Source organism: Ipomoea nil, unplaced genomic scaffold (assembly GCF_001879475.1).
Source record: "Ipomoea nil cultivar Tokyo-kokei standard unplaced genomic scaffold, Asagao_1.1 scaffold1262, whole genome shotgun sequence".
NCBI classification, from domain to species: Eukaryota; Viridiplantae; Streptophyta; class Magnoliopsida; order Solanales; family Convolvulaceae; genus Ipomoea; species Ipomoea nil.
In genome coordinates, this window is record NW_017617690.1 from 1,116,779 (window position 1) to 1,136,227 (window position 19,449).

General features: G+C 51.7%; 1 long non-coding RNA gene across 1 annotated transcript; it reads right to left on the reverse strand.

Annotated features, from left to right (window-relative positions):
- Positions 1-5,146: 5,146 nt before the first annotated feature.
- LOC109184495 lies at positions 5,147-15,836 on the reverse strand. The gene is made up of 3 exons (XR_002054796.1): positions 15,759-15,836; positions 15,042-15,044; positions 5,147-5,158 (listed from the first exon to the last, which is right to left on the reverse strand). It is a non-coding gene; the product is annotated as an uncharacterized LOC109184495 (long non-coding RNA).
- Between the last annotated feature and the right edge of the window lie 3,613 nt (positions 15,837-19,449).

A 19,449-nucleotide genomic window follows, 5' to 3' on the forward strand; every position in this document is an offset into this window, starting at 1 on the left:
GAATAAATGCCCAGGAAGGAAATGCGAACGAATCAGCGCGCGACACGTGTCCAGATCTAATAACTTAAAAAAAAACGCGGTGGCATTTTCGTAAATAATTGAACATCGAAGTGCAAGTAAAATCTCTTATAAGTGCACCTATTTTCACCTATTAGTGCATGTAATTTTGCCTTGTTCGCATTCACTTTCCGCAACCATTCATTCACTTGGGTGTGCTTATAACTATGTGTGCAACTATTTATAACTATAGGTGCAACTACTTATAACTATAGGTGCACCTACTTTCACCTATAAGTGCATGTAATTTTGCCTTGTTAACATTCATTGATCTGAGTTCGCGGGTAGTAATACTCCTGAAAACCACTCGCAAACATTCATACACCTAGATGCAACTACTTATACCTATGTGTGCAACTACTTAGAACTATAGGTGCAACTACTTAGAACTATAAGTGCAACTAAGTATTGATGCTCAGTGTAAATTTTTACTTGCACCTATAATACATTTTACATGCACTTGTAATACATTTTACTTGCACTTCGATGTTCAATTATTTACGAAAATGCCACCGCGTTTTTTTTTTAAAAATCAGTGTTTCTCATCCATTAGATCTGGACACGTGGACGAACAGAATTCATTCCTATTTCGCGCCTGGGCGAGCCGTTCGCACCTGAGTGCGATTATATATATATATATATATATATATATATATATATATATATATATATATATATATATATATATATATATATATATATATATATATATATATATATATATTTAGAAACAATCTTAAAACTCCATAGCTGCAAATTGTCTTCCTAAATGCACCTATTCCGCCGTTGTAGCTCACCAACCCCACACGCATCGGGATGGTTCCGGTGAGGGAAGTCCCGAATCCCCTGTAGAATCCCCGGCACCCTTTGTCTTTTAAGATCAAATCCGTCATTTTAAGGCAAGGGATCTGAGCCAGCAACTGGTGGTGCAATTTCCTGCAAGAAAGAAGAAGAAGAACGAAGAAGAAGTCTGGGGAAGGAAGAAGAAGAGCTTGAAATGATCAAATTGCCCCTATGATTAAATAATTAAAAGTTGTTTATATTTTTCCGGTGAAAATTGGCCCACAGGACCAAATGTGTTAACAATTGCATAGTTATAGGACGAAATTGAGAGTTTTGAAAGTCAAGTACTCAAATTAACAACACCCCAATAGTCACAGAACCAAAAGTGCAATTAATTCATCGACAATGTATCAAATATTTATCCATAAAATAAAAAATAAACAAATTTGTTTAACAATTTAGTAGGAATATTTATCCATAAAATTAAAAAAAAAAAACAAAAAAACAAATTTGTTTAACAATTTAGTAGGATATAATCTTTTTGTTTTTTGAGTAGTGAATGTGTTACAATGTAATGTCTCTCCATACATACTTTTTCAACCTATTAAAGCACAACTATTCAGCTTGACCAAGGACTACCGTTATCCCGCTTGACCACTGAACATGATATAATCAATTGTACTATATCGGCAGTTCATCGTAGTCTTGGCTCTCAACCGGAATGAGAACTTGCCGGCGACAAGACGGACAAGAGGAGTGAGAAACTAGCCATGTATCAACGCACCCTACATGGAAGCCATGACCACACGACAGTAGCACTCGAATTTTGTCTCCGACCACATATACCGTCAGACAAATGGAGCACTGTAAAAATTTCTGGGTATGTTTGGCGATGAAACTGAGCTCCGGCAGCGACTCCAAACACTCGTTATTCAAGCCTTCGTTCGCCGGAGCTATAGTCCGGTGGGACATCCACTGGTAGAAGGCACAAGAAGCAAAAACTAAAATAAAGAAGATAGTTCACTACTACACAGCAGGCTTTTAACGTCGGCTAAATAGCACCTACAACGTCGGCTAATTTCCGAAGTTGTTCTGGGTGACGTTGTATATAATATATATAACGTCGGCTATTTAAAAAGCCGACGTTATATATATTTTTTAATTTAATAAATAAATACCTACAACATCGGCTAATTAGTATTAGCCGACGTTGTAACTTTTTTATATTTTTTTTAAATAACTTACAACGTCGGCTAATAGCTATTAGCCGACGTTGTAAGTTATTTATATATTTTTTAAATACCCTACAACGTCGGCTAGTAGATAATAGTCGACGTTGTAAGTTTTTTTTTAGTTTTTTTTTAAAATAACTTACAACGGGTCGGCTAATAGGTATTAGTCGACGTTGTAACTTTTTTTAAATATTTTTTTAAATAACATACAACGTCGGTGATGGTTTTAGGGTTTTTGGGCCCAAGGAGGTCCAACACAACCTTTGGCTGGAGGATACACCTCTCAATAAAATGTATGTCTAACTCAGAGATAATGCTAGTGCTCGGAATTTCTTTGTTATTCTCCCCTCCTCCGGGTGTTCCCTTGTCTACCTTTTACAAGAATGGAGGAGCCTTTATATAGTGGCTCCTCCTCTGCCGACTTGAAGGCCCTTAATGGCCGACTTCAAGGCTAATCAAGATACGGAGCCGTTGGACGCCATTACTCGGTCGACCAACGGCTCTCCCGGGCTTGTAACAGCCCGACCGGGTCCTGCCTTCAATGCCTTAACGGCTCTCTTTTAAATGAACCCCTTTAATGCTCTCAACAGCTCCTCGAGCCGAGTCTTTTCCTGGGCTTGGGCCTCGGTCGACTCCTTGTCTCGGCCTAAGCTCTTACTGGACTCCTCTTAGTAGCTCTGAACTGGGCCCCGTGCTTGGGCCTGGGCCGACTCCCGGACCCGGCCCGATTGCTCTTCGGGCTCCTCTCGATGCTGGCCCACTTCTATTTTCTTTGGGCCCCTATCTCTTGGGCCGGGGTCCTTACCCCATCAACTAGTCCCTCACTTTTCCATACCCGGTCCTCCAGCCTGGGTTTGGAAAAGTAGCAACTGCCCGTCTCCTTCAATCACCGTATCCGTGCCCTGAATAGCCCCTTGTAACGTCCGGATCGTCAGCCATCCTCCCCGGATCTCGCGGAGCCGTTTGGATTCTTCTGTCTAGGCTTGGTACCTATAAATGGCCTCTTCCCTTCTCTCTTACCTTCACAAGTTCATCATGGGTCGCTCTCCTTTGAAAGGAAAGCGAATTGACTTCGGGTCTCCTTGGCGTCCGCTGCCTTCCAAGCGGACTCGGCCTGAAAGGGAACACAAAAAGAAGGCTCCTCGCCCGGCTTCTCAGAGGTCCCCTGTTGGCGCTGCTTCTTCGGCTTCTCAGCCGCCGACCCCTCCTCGACGAGAGGTCGCTCCACCTTCACGCCATACGTCTACGCCCACAACTGCCCGAGTGACTTCCCAAGACGGGTCCTTCGTTGAGGTGGCGGTTCCAGAACAACTCACTTTCAAAGTGACTTTCTCCATCCCGCTGGACGACCTGAACGGGCCCGTTACGGGCCTAATGGATGATGAGGATTACGCCCGCTACCTGGAGGCGTATCCGGACGATGAGGAGCCAATTGCGCCACCACTCATGCCGGCTTTCTGGGACTCGTTCTGCCCATCTCCCCCTGGACCATCGGGGGGATTCTTTGGGGGCGACTCTTCCTCGCCTGGCGAGTGATCGTATGTACCGGGGTCGGCCATAGCTCGGAAGAATCCCTTTTAGGAGCATTTTTATATTCCTTATTGTAATAAGCTCCCTGCCATTTGTATCCTCCTTCCTCATAATAATAATAAAGAATGTCATTTTCGTTTTGCTTTATGTCTTGTCGTGTTCTGCCACGTATCTATCCGAACGACTGGTCAAGGAGTCGGTCATGTCATCAGACCTGTTTTAGTCTGACATCTGCGAGATTCCCCGTATCTTGAGCGAATCCAATCTTCTCTGCATTAGCCGTGCGAATCTTGCTTTTCCCAGGCGGATTTGAGGGAACTAACCCCTGATAGAGATTCGCGCTACCCGTCTAATCCGGCTCAGTTATGTCAGTTACAGTCTCCTCCGTGATTATCGCCTAGATATTCGTCTCCATCGGGCTATATAAGGACCCTTCGTGGTTGATGCAATTGCAACACTCTTTATTTTCTCAATCGCGTAGCCATGAGCTTCAGGGACGGTGACCGCCGCTGGTCCATCCGCAACCGAGAGCACGCCCGGCTGGAGGAGTTGGCGCAGAAACGGCTAGCAAATGGAGGCCACCTGGTGGGCGACTCAGCCGCTGATCCAATCATCGTGTCCCCGGATATGCTGGATCTGACGCCTGTGGAACAGGCTGATGCGGAAGTGGAGCCGGTGGTGGAGGATCCCGGACCAGAGGTCGGAAATCCTGCTCCAGAGGAGGAAGAGGTGTGGGAGGTTCCTCCGCTTTTTGGCGTCGCCATGTCGCCAAGTGCTCTGGAGAGGCCTCTGCGAATGATTGACGATGGGAAGCCGGCCGTGTATCTGGACGAGATGCTAGAGCCTGAGCCGAGTCCTCTACCATTCCGCCCCCAATACTTTCTAGAGGGTCCTCCGACTGCCCGCTCGTCGACAGAGAAGGAAGCCAAGCCATGACTCTGCTTTTCTCTTGTAATTTGCATCGGCCGAGTTCTGGGCCTTGTAATTTTCGTATCTGAACAAATAAACTGTGTGTTTTCCTATCCGACCCCGCAATTTCTTACTATTTCGTTGCCCGATCTCGGGTCTATGAGACCGACCCCTAGTTTTGTTATGGCGAGATCCTCCTGCTGAGGGAGTCACCGAGTCCGATCGCCGACCTCGCAAACGGAATCTCTTTGTGAGCTCGTCCGGTATCATTTGATGAGCCGGGCTCTACCGGGTTGCTTCCAGAAGCTTCCAGCTCGTATCTCGTGGGCCCAGAGGCCATGGCCCACTACGGTCTTCCGGCTTAGCAGGCCGGGCCACGTGACGTTCGACCCTAGCCTAGGGCAGACGCGCCGTCTGTGGGCTAACCCTAGGCCTGAACCGTCGCCCCGCCTTTTGAGGCATTAAATGCGGCGTCCCTTCACGTCTCGTCACCTCTACCTCTTCTAACGAGAAGGTGGCACGTGGCCGTCCTGTGAAATTCCTACCCTTCAAATAGCCATTTCGTCCCTCTTTCCACTCTCTTCTCCAGTCTTCCTTTTCAGCTTCAACTTCGAGCTTCTCCGGCCACTCTGTACCTCCTCCGATCTCTCTCCTGACTTAGGTAATGTCTTCTTCCTCTTCCCGTCGTTATTCGGTTGATAACCCCGAGGCGACCTCTCCCTCTTCTTCTTCTCCTTCTTCGTCTTCTTCTTCTCCTCCTCGTCGTATGGAACTTCCGGCGGACGTTCACTCGACGTCCTCTCTCCGTCGTATGGAACTTCCTGCGGACGTTCCCTCGACATCCTCCCTTCCTCCGACCCCCTCTTCTTCGGGGGCGGTTACTCCGCTGAGCCCCGCTCCTTTAACGACGGTGGCGGCTCTGCCGGGTGGCGTTGTACGGCCGCGGGGCAAGTTCGATCCAATCGTCCATCCCTCTGGGCCGCCGTCCTTCGTTACTGCGGCGGATCTGGAAATGGCCCAGTACCTTCTTGGGCCCTCGGCCGTAGTCCTTGCCCCGGAGGGCCGGCAAATTTACGACCCACCCGAGGGTTGTGTCGGTATTCATCTACACTCGGTTGCCTTTGGCTTCCGGGTTCCTCCGTGTCCTTTTCTTTCCCTTTTTTACCGCCATTACAACTTGGTTCCGGGCCAACTAGTGCCCAATTCTCACCGACTCCTTACTTGCTTCGTCAATCTCTGCCACTGGTGGTTGTGCGAGCCGGACCTAGATCTGTTCCGGTATCTTTTCACCGTGAACAAGGTTGGCTCGCACTCGCCGGGCTTCGTTCAAGTCGCCGCTCGCCCGGGGCGGCAGCTTTTCGAGGGGCTGTCCGATTCCATTAAGGATTGGAAGCTCCTCTATTTCTTCGTCCGCCCTGCCTTTTCTTCCTTCACTTTTCCGACCTTGTGGCCGGCCGCTCTATTCAAGCCTTGCTCTCGACGTGCCGTTCCCTCCGATGATGCGGTCCTGGGCGGCGAGTTCTTGAAGGGCTTTGGACCGTACTCCGTCAAGTACTGGTCCCGAGTCCGGGCCATGGCTAAGCGTGGCTTGCTACCGGAGGGTGCGGCCACCGTAGGTAGTCTTCGTTACCCCTCATTCGTCTTCTTTTCTTGTCTTGCCACATTTCGACTCGGAACACCTCATGGTTTCTCTCTCCTTTTTACAGGTCCATACGACTCCGACTCCTCCAGCTCCGACGAGGCGGTTGAACCGACTCCCGAAATGGCAGATAGAGCCGAAAAGATGAGGCGTCGGCTGATCCAACGCACTTCCGGTACTGCTGTTGCCTCTTCCTCCCTACCGTCTCCTGCTCCCAGGCCGACTCCTCCTCCACCTCGAAACGTGGTGGATCTTACTCCGTCGCCAGTGGTGTCGCCCACTCGACAGCCACCTCCTCCTCAGACAGAGAGTCCCGGCTCTAAGCGCCCGACTGGTCAAACTGATGAGCCGGCTCCAAAAAGAATCCCGCTGTGCCATGAGGTAGAGGAGGATGCCCAGATCTGGATGGGCGCCTCCTCCATCCGTAAGTTGTGTGCTAACGTCCTTCTACCTAAGGACGTGGAGGCGACTCATGCTCTGGGGGACGCGTACATCATCGAGGCCTCACTGCGCCAATCGTACCGCGTAAGTGTTTTCCACTTAACTTTTTTTTTTTCTTCGTCCTTTCCTTTCATTATCTGACTCGTGTCCGTTTCGCAGAACCTCACCTTCGAGATGGAGATGAGTAAGCGGCTGCAGAACTACAGGACCGAAATGCGGTCTATGGCCCTCAAGCTGCGTCAGACGGAGGAGGCCTTTTTGGAAGAGCAGGCGAAGCACCTCAAGGCGGTGGAGGTGCACAATTCCGAGATGCTGAGAGTCACTCGTCAGTGGGAGGAAGAGCGGGACAAGGTGGCGACGATTGCTGCGACCTCTGTCGAGGAGTACAAGAAGTCGGCTGCCTTCGAGGCGAAGGTGAAGGCGGCGATAGAGGCTCGCCAGAAAGAGATTGCTAAAGAGTGGCTGTCGACGCCGGATGGTGACGAGTTCCTCCTGGACTTGGGCGAGCGTGACTATCGCCTCTGCTTTCGCGAGGCGCAGACAGAGATCCATTCTGCCTTGCTGGTCCGCGACTCCTCTTTCACTCCCGAGAGCTGGGGCCTCAAGCCCGTGATAGATGCTCTTCCGGCGACTGAAGGACAGTCAGCGATTGTGGACCCGGCAGCTCTTCCGGTAGCCTCCGATCCGACGACTCTTCCTTCAGCAACTCCTCCGGAGCTCGCCGAGTCCTCTCTTCAGTCCGAGGACCCTTCTTCTGTTCCCCTGACTGGACCAACGGCAGGGGCCCAAGTCGAAGGGATTGATGTCGACACCCCCTCCCCAGTAGTTTAGGGCTATTCTGTTTGGGATAGTCCCTTTTTTGTAAAGGCTGGCCTCCTTTTTGGGCCTTTTTTAATAAAATTCCCATTTTCTCTTCCCTTTCGTATTATCTTGAGATCGAAGCTTTTTCCTTTACCCTGGTCTCTTTTAACCGCTCACCGAGTCCTTCTGTCGAGGCGACTCTTCAAGGCTTTTTCACAGAAACGATTAAGGGTCTGGGCCCTTGTTTCCTAACTCTTTCTCATCGAGTCCCTCAGTTGAGGCGACTCCTTAGGCTTTTACTTTCTCAGAAACGTTTTAGGGTCAGTGCCCCATCGTTTCTTTATATACTCGCCGAGTCCCTCAGTCGAGGCGACTCCTCTTTGGCTTTTTCCCGGAAACGACTAAGGGTCTGGGCCCTTGTTTCCTAATTCTTTCTCGCCGAGTCCCTCAGTCGAGGCGACTCCTTAGGCTTTTACTTTCTCAGAAACGTTTTAGGGTCAGTGGCCCATCGTTTCTTTATATACTCGCCGAGTCCCTCAGTCGAGGCGACTCCTCTTTGGTTTTTTCCCGGAAACGACTAAGGGTCTGGGCCCTTGTTTCCTAACTCTTTCTCGCCGAGTCCCTCAGTCGAGGCGACTCCTTAGGCTTTTACTTTCTCAGAAACGGTTTAGGGTCAGCGCCCCATCGTTTCTTTATATACTCGCCGAGTCCCTCAGTCGAGGCGACTCCTCTTTGGCTTTTTCCCGGAAACGACTAAGGGTCTGGGCCCTTGTTTCCTAACTCTTTCTCGCCGAGTCCCTCAGTCGAGGCGACTCCTTAGGCTTTTACTTTCTCAGAAACGTTTTAGGGTCAGTGCCCCATCGTTTCTTTATATACTCCCCGAGTCCCTCAGTCGAGGCGACTCCTCTTTGGCTTTTTCCCGGAAACGACTAAGGGTCTGGGCCCTTGTTTCCTAACTCTTTCTCGCCGAGTCCCTCAGTCGAGGCGACTCCTTAGGCTTTTACTTTCTCAGAAACGTTTTAGGGTCAGTGCCCCATCATTTCTTTATATACTCGCCGAGTCCCTCAGTCGAGGCGACTCCTCTTTGGCTTTTTCCCGGAAACGACTAAGGGTCTGGGCCCTTGTTTCCTAACTCTTTCTCGCCGAGTCCCTCAGTCGAGGCGACTCCTTAGGCTTTTACTTTCTCAGAAACGTTTTAGGGTCAGTGCCCCATCGTTTCTTTATATACTCGCCGAGTCCCTCAGTCGAGGCGACTCCTCTTTGGCTTTTTCCCGGAAACGACTAAGGATCTGGGCCCTTGTTTCCTAACTCTTTCTCGCCGAGTCCCTCAGTCGAGGCGACTCCTTAGGCTTTTACTTTTTCAGAAACGTTTTAGGGTCAGTGCCCCATCGTTTCTTTATATACTCGCCGAGTCCCTCAGTCGAGGCGACTCCTCTTTGGCTTTTTCCCGGAAACGACTAAGGGTCTGGGCCCTTGTTTCCTAACTCTTTCTCGCCGAGTCCCTCAGTCGAGGCGACTCCTTAGGCTTTTACTTTCTCAGAAACGTTTTAGGGTCAGTGCCCCATCGTTTCTTTATATACTCGCCGAGTCCCTCAGTCGAGGCGACTCCTCTTTGGCTTTTTCCCGGAAACGACTAAGGGTCTGGACCCTTGTTTCCTAACTCTTTCTCGCCGAGTCCCTCAGTCGAGGCGACTCCTTAGGCTTTTACTTTCTCAGAAACGTTTTAGGGTCAGTGCCCCATCGTTTCTTTATATACTCGCCGAGTCCCTCAGTCGAGGCGACTCCTCTTTGGCTTTTTCCCGGAAACGACTAAGGGTATGGGCCCTTGTTTCCTAACTCTTTCTCGTCGGGTCGATGGAGTGGTTAACCGTAACTCGCACTTTTATTCAAGTCTTTTCAGGACCCGCGGGCCCATACATGTTTTGTCCCTCTCTATTGATAAAACTTCTTTAGGTGGATAACGTTCCAAATTCGATCCACGGGCTTGCCCTCCATGGTTTCCAGTTTGTAGGTCCCCGCTTGGACAACTGCGGCGATGCGGTATGGTCTCTCCCACTTGATCGCAAGCTTACCCCCTTCTGTGGGCTGATTGGCCTGTCGATCCCGTAGCACGAGGTCGCTGACCTGGAAGGCTCGCGGACGAGTCCGCCGATCGCGATATCTTTTCACCGCCTGTTGGTATTCAGCCATTCGCGCGCTCGCGGCTTCCCTCTTTTCTTCTAAGAAATTTTTCTCGATTCGAAGACTCTCTTCGTTCTCCGCGTCTGAATAGGTACGGACCCGATGAGTGGGTTCGACCACCTCGATCGGGACCTTGGCCTCGAAGCCATACGCAAGGGAGAACGGACTTTCCCCCGTTGCTCGTCGTTGAGTGGTGCGATAGGCCCATAGGACTCGGTCGAGCTCATCCGCCCAATTCCCATGAATGTCTTCCAATTTCTTCTGAATTCCATCACATTCTCGACATGTCCATTGGCTTGTGGGTACGCTACCGATACTTTAGTGTGGCGAATCTTATGTCGGCGGCAGAAGTCGGTGAAGGCCTGGCAATCGAACTGTCGTCCGTTGTCGCTAACGATGTGCTCGGGCAGGCCGAAGCGGCAAATTACCCTTTTCCACAAAAAGCGTCGGCATTGGTACTCGGTGATGGTGGCCAGTGGTTCCGCCTCAACCCACTTGGTGAAGTAGTCGATAGCTACAACACAGAACTTCAAGCCTCCAGGGGCGACTGGCAATGGGCCCAGCAAATCAATCCCCCACTTGGAAAATGGGATAGCGGTGGTGACTGGCGTGTAAAAAGTAGCTGGCCGAGTGTCTTTCTTGGCGAATGCCTGGCAAATGCCGCACTTGGATATCCATTCAATACAGTCTCGCATCATGGTGGGCCAATAATATCATTGGACGACTAACTTCCGAGCGAGGGTGTGAGCACCCTGGTGCGCGGCACAGATGCCTCTATGGGCTTCGTCCATTATTTTCTCGGCCTCAGGCCTGAGCAAACATCTTAGCAAAGGTCCCCCGAACGACTGTTTATATACCTGCCCATCAATGATCTGGAAAGAGGGGGCCTTTCGTCGAATCTTCGCGGCGACTCCCGGGTCTTCCGGTAACTCGCCTTTTTCTATGAATCGCCGGATATCCTCTATCCAGAACATCTCGGGATTTTTCTCTCGATCCCATTCCCCGCTAGTCACTTGCTGGACCTCTAGCGGTGTTTCTTCGATGCTCGGTCGACTTAGTTCCTCTTTCTGGCAGATCTTTACCAGGTGGTCCAGTACTCCTTCCAAGGCAATCTTGGACAATAGGTCAGCCTCCATGTTATCCATTCGAGATATATACTCTATCTCGTAGGCTCCGAACTCTTTTAGCATCCCAACCGTGAGTTCTCTATATAGGGTCATCCGGGCATTCTTTGCCTCGCAGGTGCCTGAGATCTGCCCGACTACTAACTTAGAATCAGTCTTGACTCGTAACCTCTCGACCCCTAAGGCCCTGGCGAGTCGGAGGCCGTTTAGCACAGCTTCGTATTCAGCCTCGTTGTTGGAGGTTGGGAACAGATAGCTCAGGGCATAATACAGTCGGAATCCTTCGGGGGTGATGAGCACAACACCTCCTCCGCAATGCTGTCGGCTTGACGCTCCGTCCGCATGCATTTCCCACCATTCGCCTAGGCAGCTCTCCACGGCGCGTTCCTTTTCTTCCTCGCTTGCGGTGCATTCGACCAAGAAGTCGGCCAAGGCCTGACCTTTTATAGAAGGCCGGGGCTGGTATTCAATCCCGTATTGGGTTAGCTCTACGGCCCATTTTACCAGGCGGCCGGACGATTGTGGGTTTCGCAAAACGCTTCCAAGTGGTTGGTCTGTCAGTACTTGGACGGTGTGAGTTTGGAAGTAGGGTGCCAACTTGCGCACGGTGACCACCAACGCGTATACAATTCTCTCCAAGGGGGTATACCTCGACTCGGCAGCTTTCAGAGATCGGCTCACGTAATAGACCGGGTGCTGGATTCGTTCTTCCTCTCGGACCAGCACCGAACTCACCGCCTTGCAGGAGGCGGCCAAGTATAGAAATAAGGGTTCGCCCACCTGAGGGGTAGACAATACCGGGGGTGTCGAGAGGTATCGTTTCAATTCTTCAAATGACCGCTGGCACTCCGGGGTCCAAGCGAATCCCTCCTTCTTCTTCATGGCTTCGAAGAAAGGCACGGTCTTATCTGCCGCCTTGCTCAGGAAGCGGCTGAGGGCGGCCAATCGGCCGGTCAGTCGTTGCAGGTCTTTTATAGTGCGGGGGGGCTGCATGTCGACGATGGCTTGTACTTTCTCTGGGTTAGGCTCGATACCTCGCTTGGTGACCATGTAGCCCAGGAACTTTCCGCCTTGCACGGCGAACGCGCATTTCTTAGGGTTCAGCTGGAGATTGTATCTTAACATCACTTTGAAGCAGTCGGCCAAGTCTTCCGCGTGTTGGCTTTCCTCTCGGCTCTTGACGAGCATGTCATCGACGTACGCGGCCATCGATTTTCCCAGCAGGTGCTGAAACAATCGGGCCACCATTCGGGTGTACGTGGCTCCAGCGTTCTTAAGCCCGAAGGGCATGACTCGGTAACAATAAACTCCGTCTGGCGTCAAAAACGCGGTTTTTTCCTCGTCCGCCGAGTGCATGAATATCTGATGGTACCCCCTAAAGGCATCCATAAAGCTCAACAACGCCGACCCTGCCGTTTCGTCGACCAGTTGATCGATCCGCGGTAAGGGAAACGGGTCTTTTGGGCAGGCCTTATTAAGGTCGGTGTAGTCCACGCACATCCGCCACGCCGGAGGCTTGGGTACAAGGACCACATTTGCCAACCACTCCGGGTACTTAACCTCACGGACATGCCCGGCTGCTAGTAGCGTGCTCACTTCTTTCTTCACAAATTCTCTCCGGTCGTTGGCCAGGTATCGCTTTTTCTGCACGACTGGCTGATGCCCGGGGTCCACGGCGAGTCTGTGCGATATGATTGATCGGTCGACGCCAGGCATGTCCTCCGGGCCCCAGGCGAAAACCGTCCGGTGCTCCCGGAGCACCTTTACAATTTCTTCTTTCAATGTCTCGGAGAGGCCGACTCCAATTCGGACCCGTCGGTCCGGCTGCGTGGAGTCGATCTCGACTTCCTCTAACTCGACGGCAGGCTCTGGGCGAGGTAGTATCGTCTTCTTCGGGGGCCTCTCAGTGATCTCATAGATCTGCATCTCGCGTTTGCCCATCCCTCTGCATACCTGCAGATAGCAGTCGCGGGCGACTTTTCAGTCACAGCGCACCGTACCTACTCCATTTGGTGTGCGGAATTTCAGGCAGAGATGCTCAATTGAGATCAAAGCTCCTAAATCCTCAAGACCCGGTCGGCCGAGTATAGCGTTATGCGAGCAGGCCAGGTTTACCACAATAAACTTCATGCTGAGTTTCTGTACGTCCGGGTAAGTGCCAATCTCAACTGGAAGTGTGATCGACCCTTCCGCCTCCACCGAGTCCCCTGTGAAGCCGGCGAGGGGAGTTTTGACGGGGTTCAGCAGTTCTCGAGTCAGCCCCATTTTGGTGAAGGTTTCCAGATATAGCACATTGATGCTGCCCCCGGTGTCTACCAGGATTCGTCGAACGACGATGCCGTTGACGTCCATGGCTATAACCAACGCGTCTCGATGCGGTATTTCTCCGGCTGGTAAGTCTCTGTCGGTGAACACGATGGGCTCTCGACACGCCTTTTTAGAGTTCTCCTCACGCCCGTACACTGTCCCGACGTACAACTGCCGGGCCCAAGCTTTTCTGGTGTTCGCTGAATCACCACCTTCCGGCCCGCCGACTATCATGTTGATAACCGGTTTCTGGCGCCACTGAGCCTCCTCCTCTTCGGGAGCCGGCTGCTTGCCTCGACTGTTTTCGGCAACGGCGACGGGTTCCTCCTCCCCTCGACTGCCCGATCTCCGCCTCCACTGGTTAGGAGGCGGGTTCCTTGTTGGATGATACCCTCCATGATCTTCTTCAGGTAGAAGCCCTCCTCCGTACTGTGAGTATAAGATTTATGATAACGACAATACTTAGAGTTTTTACCCGTCTCTTCGTTTGTCGCGCGATCGTCGGTCGGCGGAGGCGGAGGAGGGGCAACCGCTTGTACCTCGTGGACCGGGCGCTCGGGGATCGGCCGATAGGCGTGGACCACGGGTCGGTCGTACGGCCGTCTAACTTCGGGTCGCCGAGTTACGTCCGGGCGCCTTTCTTTGGTTCCGCTCGCGTTCTCTTCCCGCTGGCGGATCCGCCGACTTCGCGCTGTCGCTTGTACTTCATAGCCTGCTCCGTATTGGCCCTCTTGTTGGCCATATGAATGGCTTCTGCGTAGGTGGCCGGACGATTGTCCCTCAGGTCTCGGTACAGCTGGCCGGACCGCAGCAACTCGATGAAGAAAGTGAGCGCCGTCTGGTCCTCGACCTCCTCTATGGACTGGATTTCTCTCTGCCAGCGGGCCAGATAGGTTCTCAAGGATTCGCCTTCGTCTTGGCGGATGTCACCCAAGTGAGTTAGGTCCTTTTGTGGCTTGATATTAGCGGCGTAATGGCTCATGAAGCGGTCTGCCAGCTCTTCAAAGTTGTGAATCGACCCTGAGGGCTGCGCCACTAGCCACCTTTGTGCTGACCCCTTCAACGTGGGTAAGAAAGCGCGACACATGACCGGATCTCATACCCCCAAAACATGTATCTTAGCCTGATAGCTCAGCAAGTGCTCTCGGGGATCGCCGGTTCCATCGAACGTGGCTTGTTCCGGGAACTTGAAGTCACCCGGTATCTTAAAAGCCATAACCTCGTTCGAGAAGGGTAAGGCGGTCAGCAATGTACGTCCCGGGGATTTGGCTTTTCCCTCCATTCGTTCTTTCAGATTTCGCACCTCTTGTACTAAGTTCGCCACTTCGACCCTCTCCCGGGTGCGATTTCCCGTGGATTCCGTGCTCTCGCCGACTTCAGACTCGGCCGGTTGGTCGGGGTTGCGGGGGGGTTGCCCCACGCGACGAGTCTCAGTCCTAGCTCTTTTGGTACGGCTCTTCTCTCGTGCAGCTTGTCGATCGCGGGCGGCTAATGGGGCACGACTGGGTTCCTTCCGACCCAATCGTTCCCTTGCCGACCGACGCCCAACGCTGGGACCCAGCCGGGAATGAACGGATTGTACCGGTTGGCTCTCAGCCCGTCGGCTAAATTGCCGGTTGTCGGGCCTTTGAAGCGGCTGTAACTCTCGTTGCGGCTGGCGAGTGACGGACTGTTCTCTCACTCCTAGGCTTGCTTCGGCGCAGGCGCGTCCGATTGCGCGTAACTGCTCCGGGGTGAGCAGCACCTGGGGAAATTGTTGGTTTATCTGTGGTGTCGGCGGCGGGGTCGTCTCGTTTTCCCGGCTCTGGGCGTTTCTCCGATTCAGCTGGCCTCTCAGGTCTGCCTCCCGTCCATTGTCATGACGGCTCGACTGTTCCTCGCTTCCGACCATGTCTGAAGTTTCTCTAATTCGACTGAGGTTCTGATTGTCGTTCGGCGGACTCGCCTCACTCAAGAGGACACGTGACTCTTCGTTTCGATCCCTCAGACGGCGCCAGTGATGGTTTTAGGGTTTTTGGGCCCAAGGAGATCCAACACAACCTTTGGCTAGAGGATACACCTCTCAATAAAATGTATGTCTAACTCAGAGATAATGCTAGTGCTCGGAATTTCTTTGTTATTCTCCCCTCCTCCGGGTGTTCCCTTGTCTACCTTTTACAAGAATGGAGGAGCCTTTATATAGTGGCTCCTCCTCTGCCGACTTGAAGGCCCTTAATGGCCGACTTCAAGGCTAATCAAGATACGGAGCCGTTGGACGCCATTACTTGGTCGACCAACGGCTCTCCCGGGCTTGTAACAGCCCGACCGGGTCCTGCCTTCAATGCCTTAACGGCTCTCTTTTAAATGAACCCCTTTAATGCTCTCAACAGCTCCTCGAGCCGAGTCTTTTCCTGGGCTTGGGCCTCGGTCGACTCCTTGTCTCAGCCTAAGCTCTTACTGGACTCCTCTTAGTAGCTCTGAACTGGGCCCCGTGCTTGGGCCTGGGCCGACTCCCGGACCCGGCCCGATTGCTCTTCGGGCTCCTCTCGATGCTGGCCCACTTCTATTTTCTTTGGGCCCCTATCTTTTGGGCCGGGGTCCTTACCCCATCAGTCGGCTAATTCTAATTAGCCGACGTTGTATGTTTATTTTTTTTATACTAAATTTGAAAATTTTGTATGATTTTATTAGCCAATCCAATAAATAAATTTATAAAATAGGCTAGATCATTTTTCTTATAGGTGGAATAGTAAAATTAGATACTCATATATGTACGACCTTACTTGAACAGGATCTGTTCTATAGGCTCGTACCTCGGTATCCTTGAGCTCTAAGGAGACAGGAAACTAAGATACTCATATATGTACAAAAGTTTCAATGTAAACATTTCTTTAAAAAATTTACCAAACTTATTAATATACAGATCTTGAAAATAATTGATTTTTTTTTTCAAATTAAAATTCATTTTTGTCATATTCAAAAAAAAAAAAAAAAAGTTAATACCACAAATGGTCATCTGATTATTAGGGTAGTACCTTTTATTCATCCACTTTCAGTTCGACCAAAACACATATATCAACTTTCTTTTTTGACCACAAATAGTCATCCATTAGTTTTTATGTTAAGTGATGAATGTTAAATTTAAGGGTATTGATGGATTATATGAACCCGGGGGTCCGGATTATACAACCCGAATATATGTTTGAATATGATGAACTAATAATAAAGCGGTAAATATTGTATTAATTGGACATAAAATGCTATTACAGGGGTTTGGGAAGTGTAATAACAGTACAAAAGTTGTAAGAAAGTATGGGATAGGAATCAAGTGTCCCTTGCTAGGACAAGGGGAGGGGTTTTTATATGCTACAAACCTCTAACTGCTCCCCCTAAACCGGGGGATGGTTGGATCTGGCGCTTTGACAGCGTCCTAGCTCAGGACCGGGTCCAAAGCGTGGCCCGGGGTACGCGGGAGGAGTCGCAACTGCCACCGCACGACTCGGACAACGCGGGGACCCCGTCCCGGCCGAGCTGACCCCAAAGGGTGGCCGACCCCGCGTAGGCCGACCCGGGGTGCGCTGGCCGACCCCAGGCGCGCCGGCCGACCCCGTGGTGGCCGAGCCTACGTAGGCCGACCCCGGGGTGCCGAACCCATGTTGGCCGACCCTGGGGTGGTTCGTCACTCCGTGTGCACAGTAGCTGGGAACCCCAAGATAGTAGTCGGGGACCCCGTGATAGTAGCCGAGGACTCCGTGGTAGTAGTTGAGGACCCCGGGGAGATAGACCCCTCCATGGTCTGTCCGGTCGCGTGCGTAGTCCACTAGGTGCCGGGTGTGATCCGCTCCGTAATTATTCCATCATCAGTCCCCCACTCTCGGGGCTGCGAGAAGTCGTCAGCCCGAGAGAGTACCAAAGCCGCTTTATAATTACGGAACCCCCCCTCGTGTTTTAACGCTTCATCCTTCGTCCATGCTTGCTGTTGTGCAAGCTGTCGCCCGAGCGGCGTCCATGGAGAACGTGTTGGGGACCCTTCAGGCTCAGCTGGGGGCCGAGATGGGGGGTCGCAAAGAGTTGGAGGCGACGCACAAGGCCATGGGGAGCAAGCCTGCGGCGTTGGAGGGCAAGTATGCCGAGTTGATTGCCAGCCATGTGCGGGAGCGCCGGGCGCATGAGGAGGCTTCGAAGGCAGCCGTGTCGAGCTACAAGGACTCCGAGGTGGGCTCTGAAAGCAGCCATGTCAAGCTACAAGGACTCCGAGGTGTTCATCAAGGATGTGAAGGCCCACCTCGCCGAGAATGCGGTGGAGACCTTTGGGGGCCTTCTACGCGACCCCGTTGGGAAAGGGCTCATGGCTGTGCAGGGGCTGCAGATGTACAATGTGGGAGAGTATGTGATGCAGCGTAGAGTTTAGTTCGTTCTTTGCAAGAGAGACATGACCCTCGACCCCGTAGCGTGGGGTCTCCCGGCTGACCTCGGGAACCCGGAGTCACCAGCCGACCCAATGGAGGTGGCCAATGGAGATGTTCATCTGACTTCCCCTCGGGGCTCGGCCACGGACCTTCCGTCCAATCCGGTCTTGATTTCAGACCTTCCACATGGTGCTTGTGATGATGTCCCTTTGGAGCAGATTCACATTGACCCCGTTGGCGTTGAGGCTCTCCTTCAGCCGGGCGATGGGGAGACGCGGCTCATCCGTATGGCGATAGGTAGAGCCGTAAAAAATGGGTTTACCCGCCGGGTCGACCCGTCCCGTACCGCCTTTGGTAGGGGACGGGTTCTTCAAATTTTGATCCGCCAGGAGGCGGGCTTTTTAGCCCGTCCCGCTTGGGTCACGGGTCCAGGCGGGGCGGGTCACGGGTTTAGCCCGCGACCTGCTAATACATATATATTTTCTCTATATATATTTAGTATTTAATACATGTTATTTTGGTTTGTGTAATTGTGTTAGTGTGTTGTAACTTATAAGATTTTAGATTTATAGGAATACAATACTAGGTAGTGTTACTGTGTTAGTGTACTGTACGTCTATACAGTGAGTTTTTTTTAAATTTTTTTTTAAGGATATTGTACAGTGATTTTTTTTAAAAAAAAAATTAACATAGTGAAAAAATTGCTTGGCGGGCTAGCCCGCCCCACCAGCGGGCTTTGGCATGGCGGGGCGGGCCGGCCACATTCCAAGCCCGCTAAGAGGCGGGCTTTTTAGCCCATCCCGCTACGAGGACGGGCTTTGGTGTGTTTTGGCCCGTCCCGCCCCGCGAGACCGTTTCGACGGCTCTAGCGATAGGCGAGGTCCCCTAGGGTGCACCGCGAGGCCGGCCGAGAACTCTTCAAGAGGTCGGCTGAGACCCCCTCGAGAGGTCGGTCGAGACCTCTTAGAGAAGTCGGCGAGGACCTCCTCGAGAGGTCGGCCGGGACTTCCCCGAGAGGTCGGCCGGGACCTCCCCGAGAGGTCGGCCGGGACCTCCCCGAGAGTTCGGCTGGGAGCTCCTCGAGAGGTTAGCGGTGACCTCCTCAAGAGGTTGGCGGAGACCTCCCCGAGAGGTCGGCCAGGACCTCCCCTTGAGGTCGGTCGAGACCTCCCCGAGAGGTCGGTCAAGACCTCCTCGAGAGGTCGACCGAGACCTCCCCGAGAGGTCGGTCGAGACCTCCTCGAGAGGTCGGCGGGGACCTCTTCGAGAGTTGGCGGAGACCTCCCCGAGAGGTCGGCGGGGACCTCCCCGAGAGGTCGGTCGAGACCTCCCCGAGAGGTCGGTCAAGACCTCCTCGAGAGGTCGACCGAGACCTCATCGAAAAAGTTCGCCAAGACCTCCTTGGGAAGTCGGCCGAGACCCTGCCGAGTGGCGAATGAGGTCGGACTTCGGGCTCCCCTTAGGGTAGCCCTTCGACCCCAAGCCACCATTGTAACACCCCGTGTTACGGCCTTCAATCCCGGATTAATTATTTAATAAATCCCGTTAATAATAATTAAATATGATTTAATTCGGTTAGGTTTCCCTTTAATTAATTAATAAGGCCCACCATGAACCGTGGGCCCTTGCCTAAATTAGAGCCTTAAGCCCATTAGGAATAAAGAAAGTAAACCTTTTACTATTCAAATTCTGATTAGGAATCTTAGACCTAGTTATCTATTAGGAATAAAGGAAGTAGGCCTTTTACTATTCAGATTATGATTAGGATTCTCTTTAATTAATTAATATGGTCCACTATGGACCATGGAACCCAATCCTTAGTCCCAAAAGGAATAGAATTAGCAGGCCTATAATATTAGTTCCTAATTAGGACTCCTAAATATATAAATAGGGGACTTAAGAGGCACCTAGAACCCCCACACCACAATAAACGACTCACCACCCAAAGAGCTCCAAGAATTCCCCTAGGAGAAATCAAGAAATCAAGAAAGCTTAAAGAAAGATCCTTCATAGCCAAGGAATTAATTAAGGCTAAGAGGTAACCCATGTCTCAACAA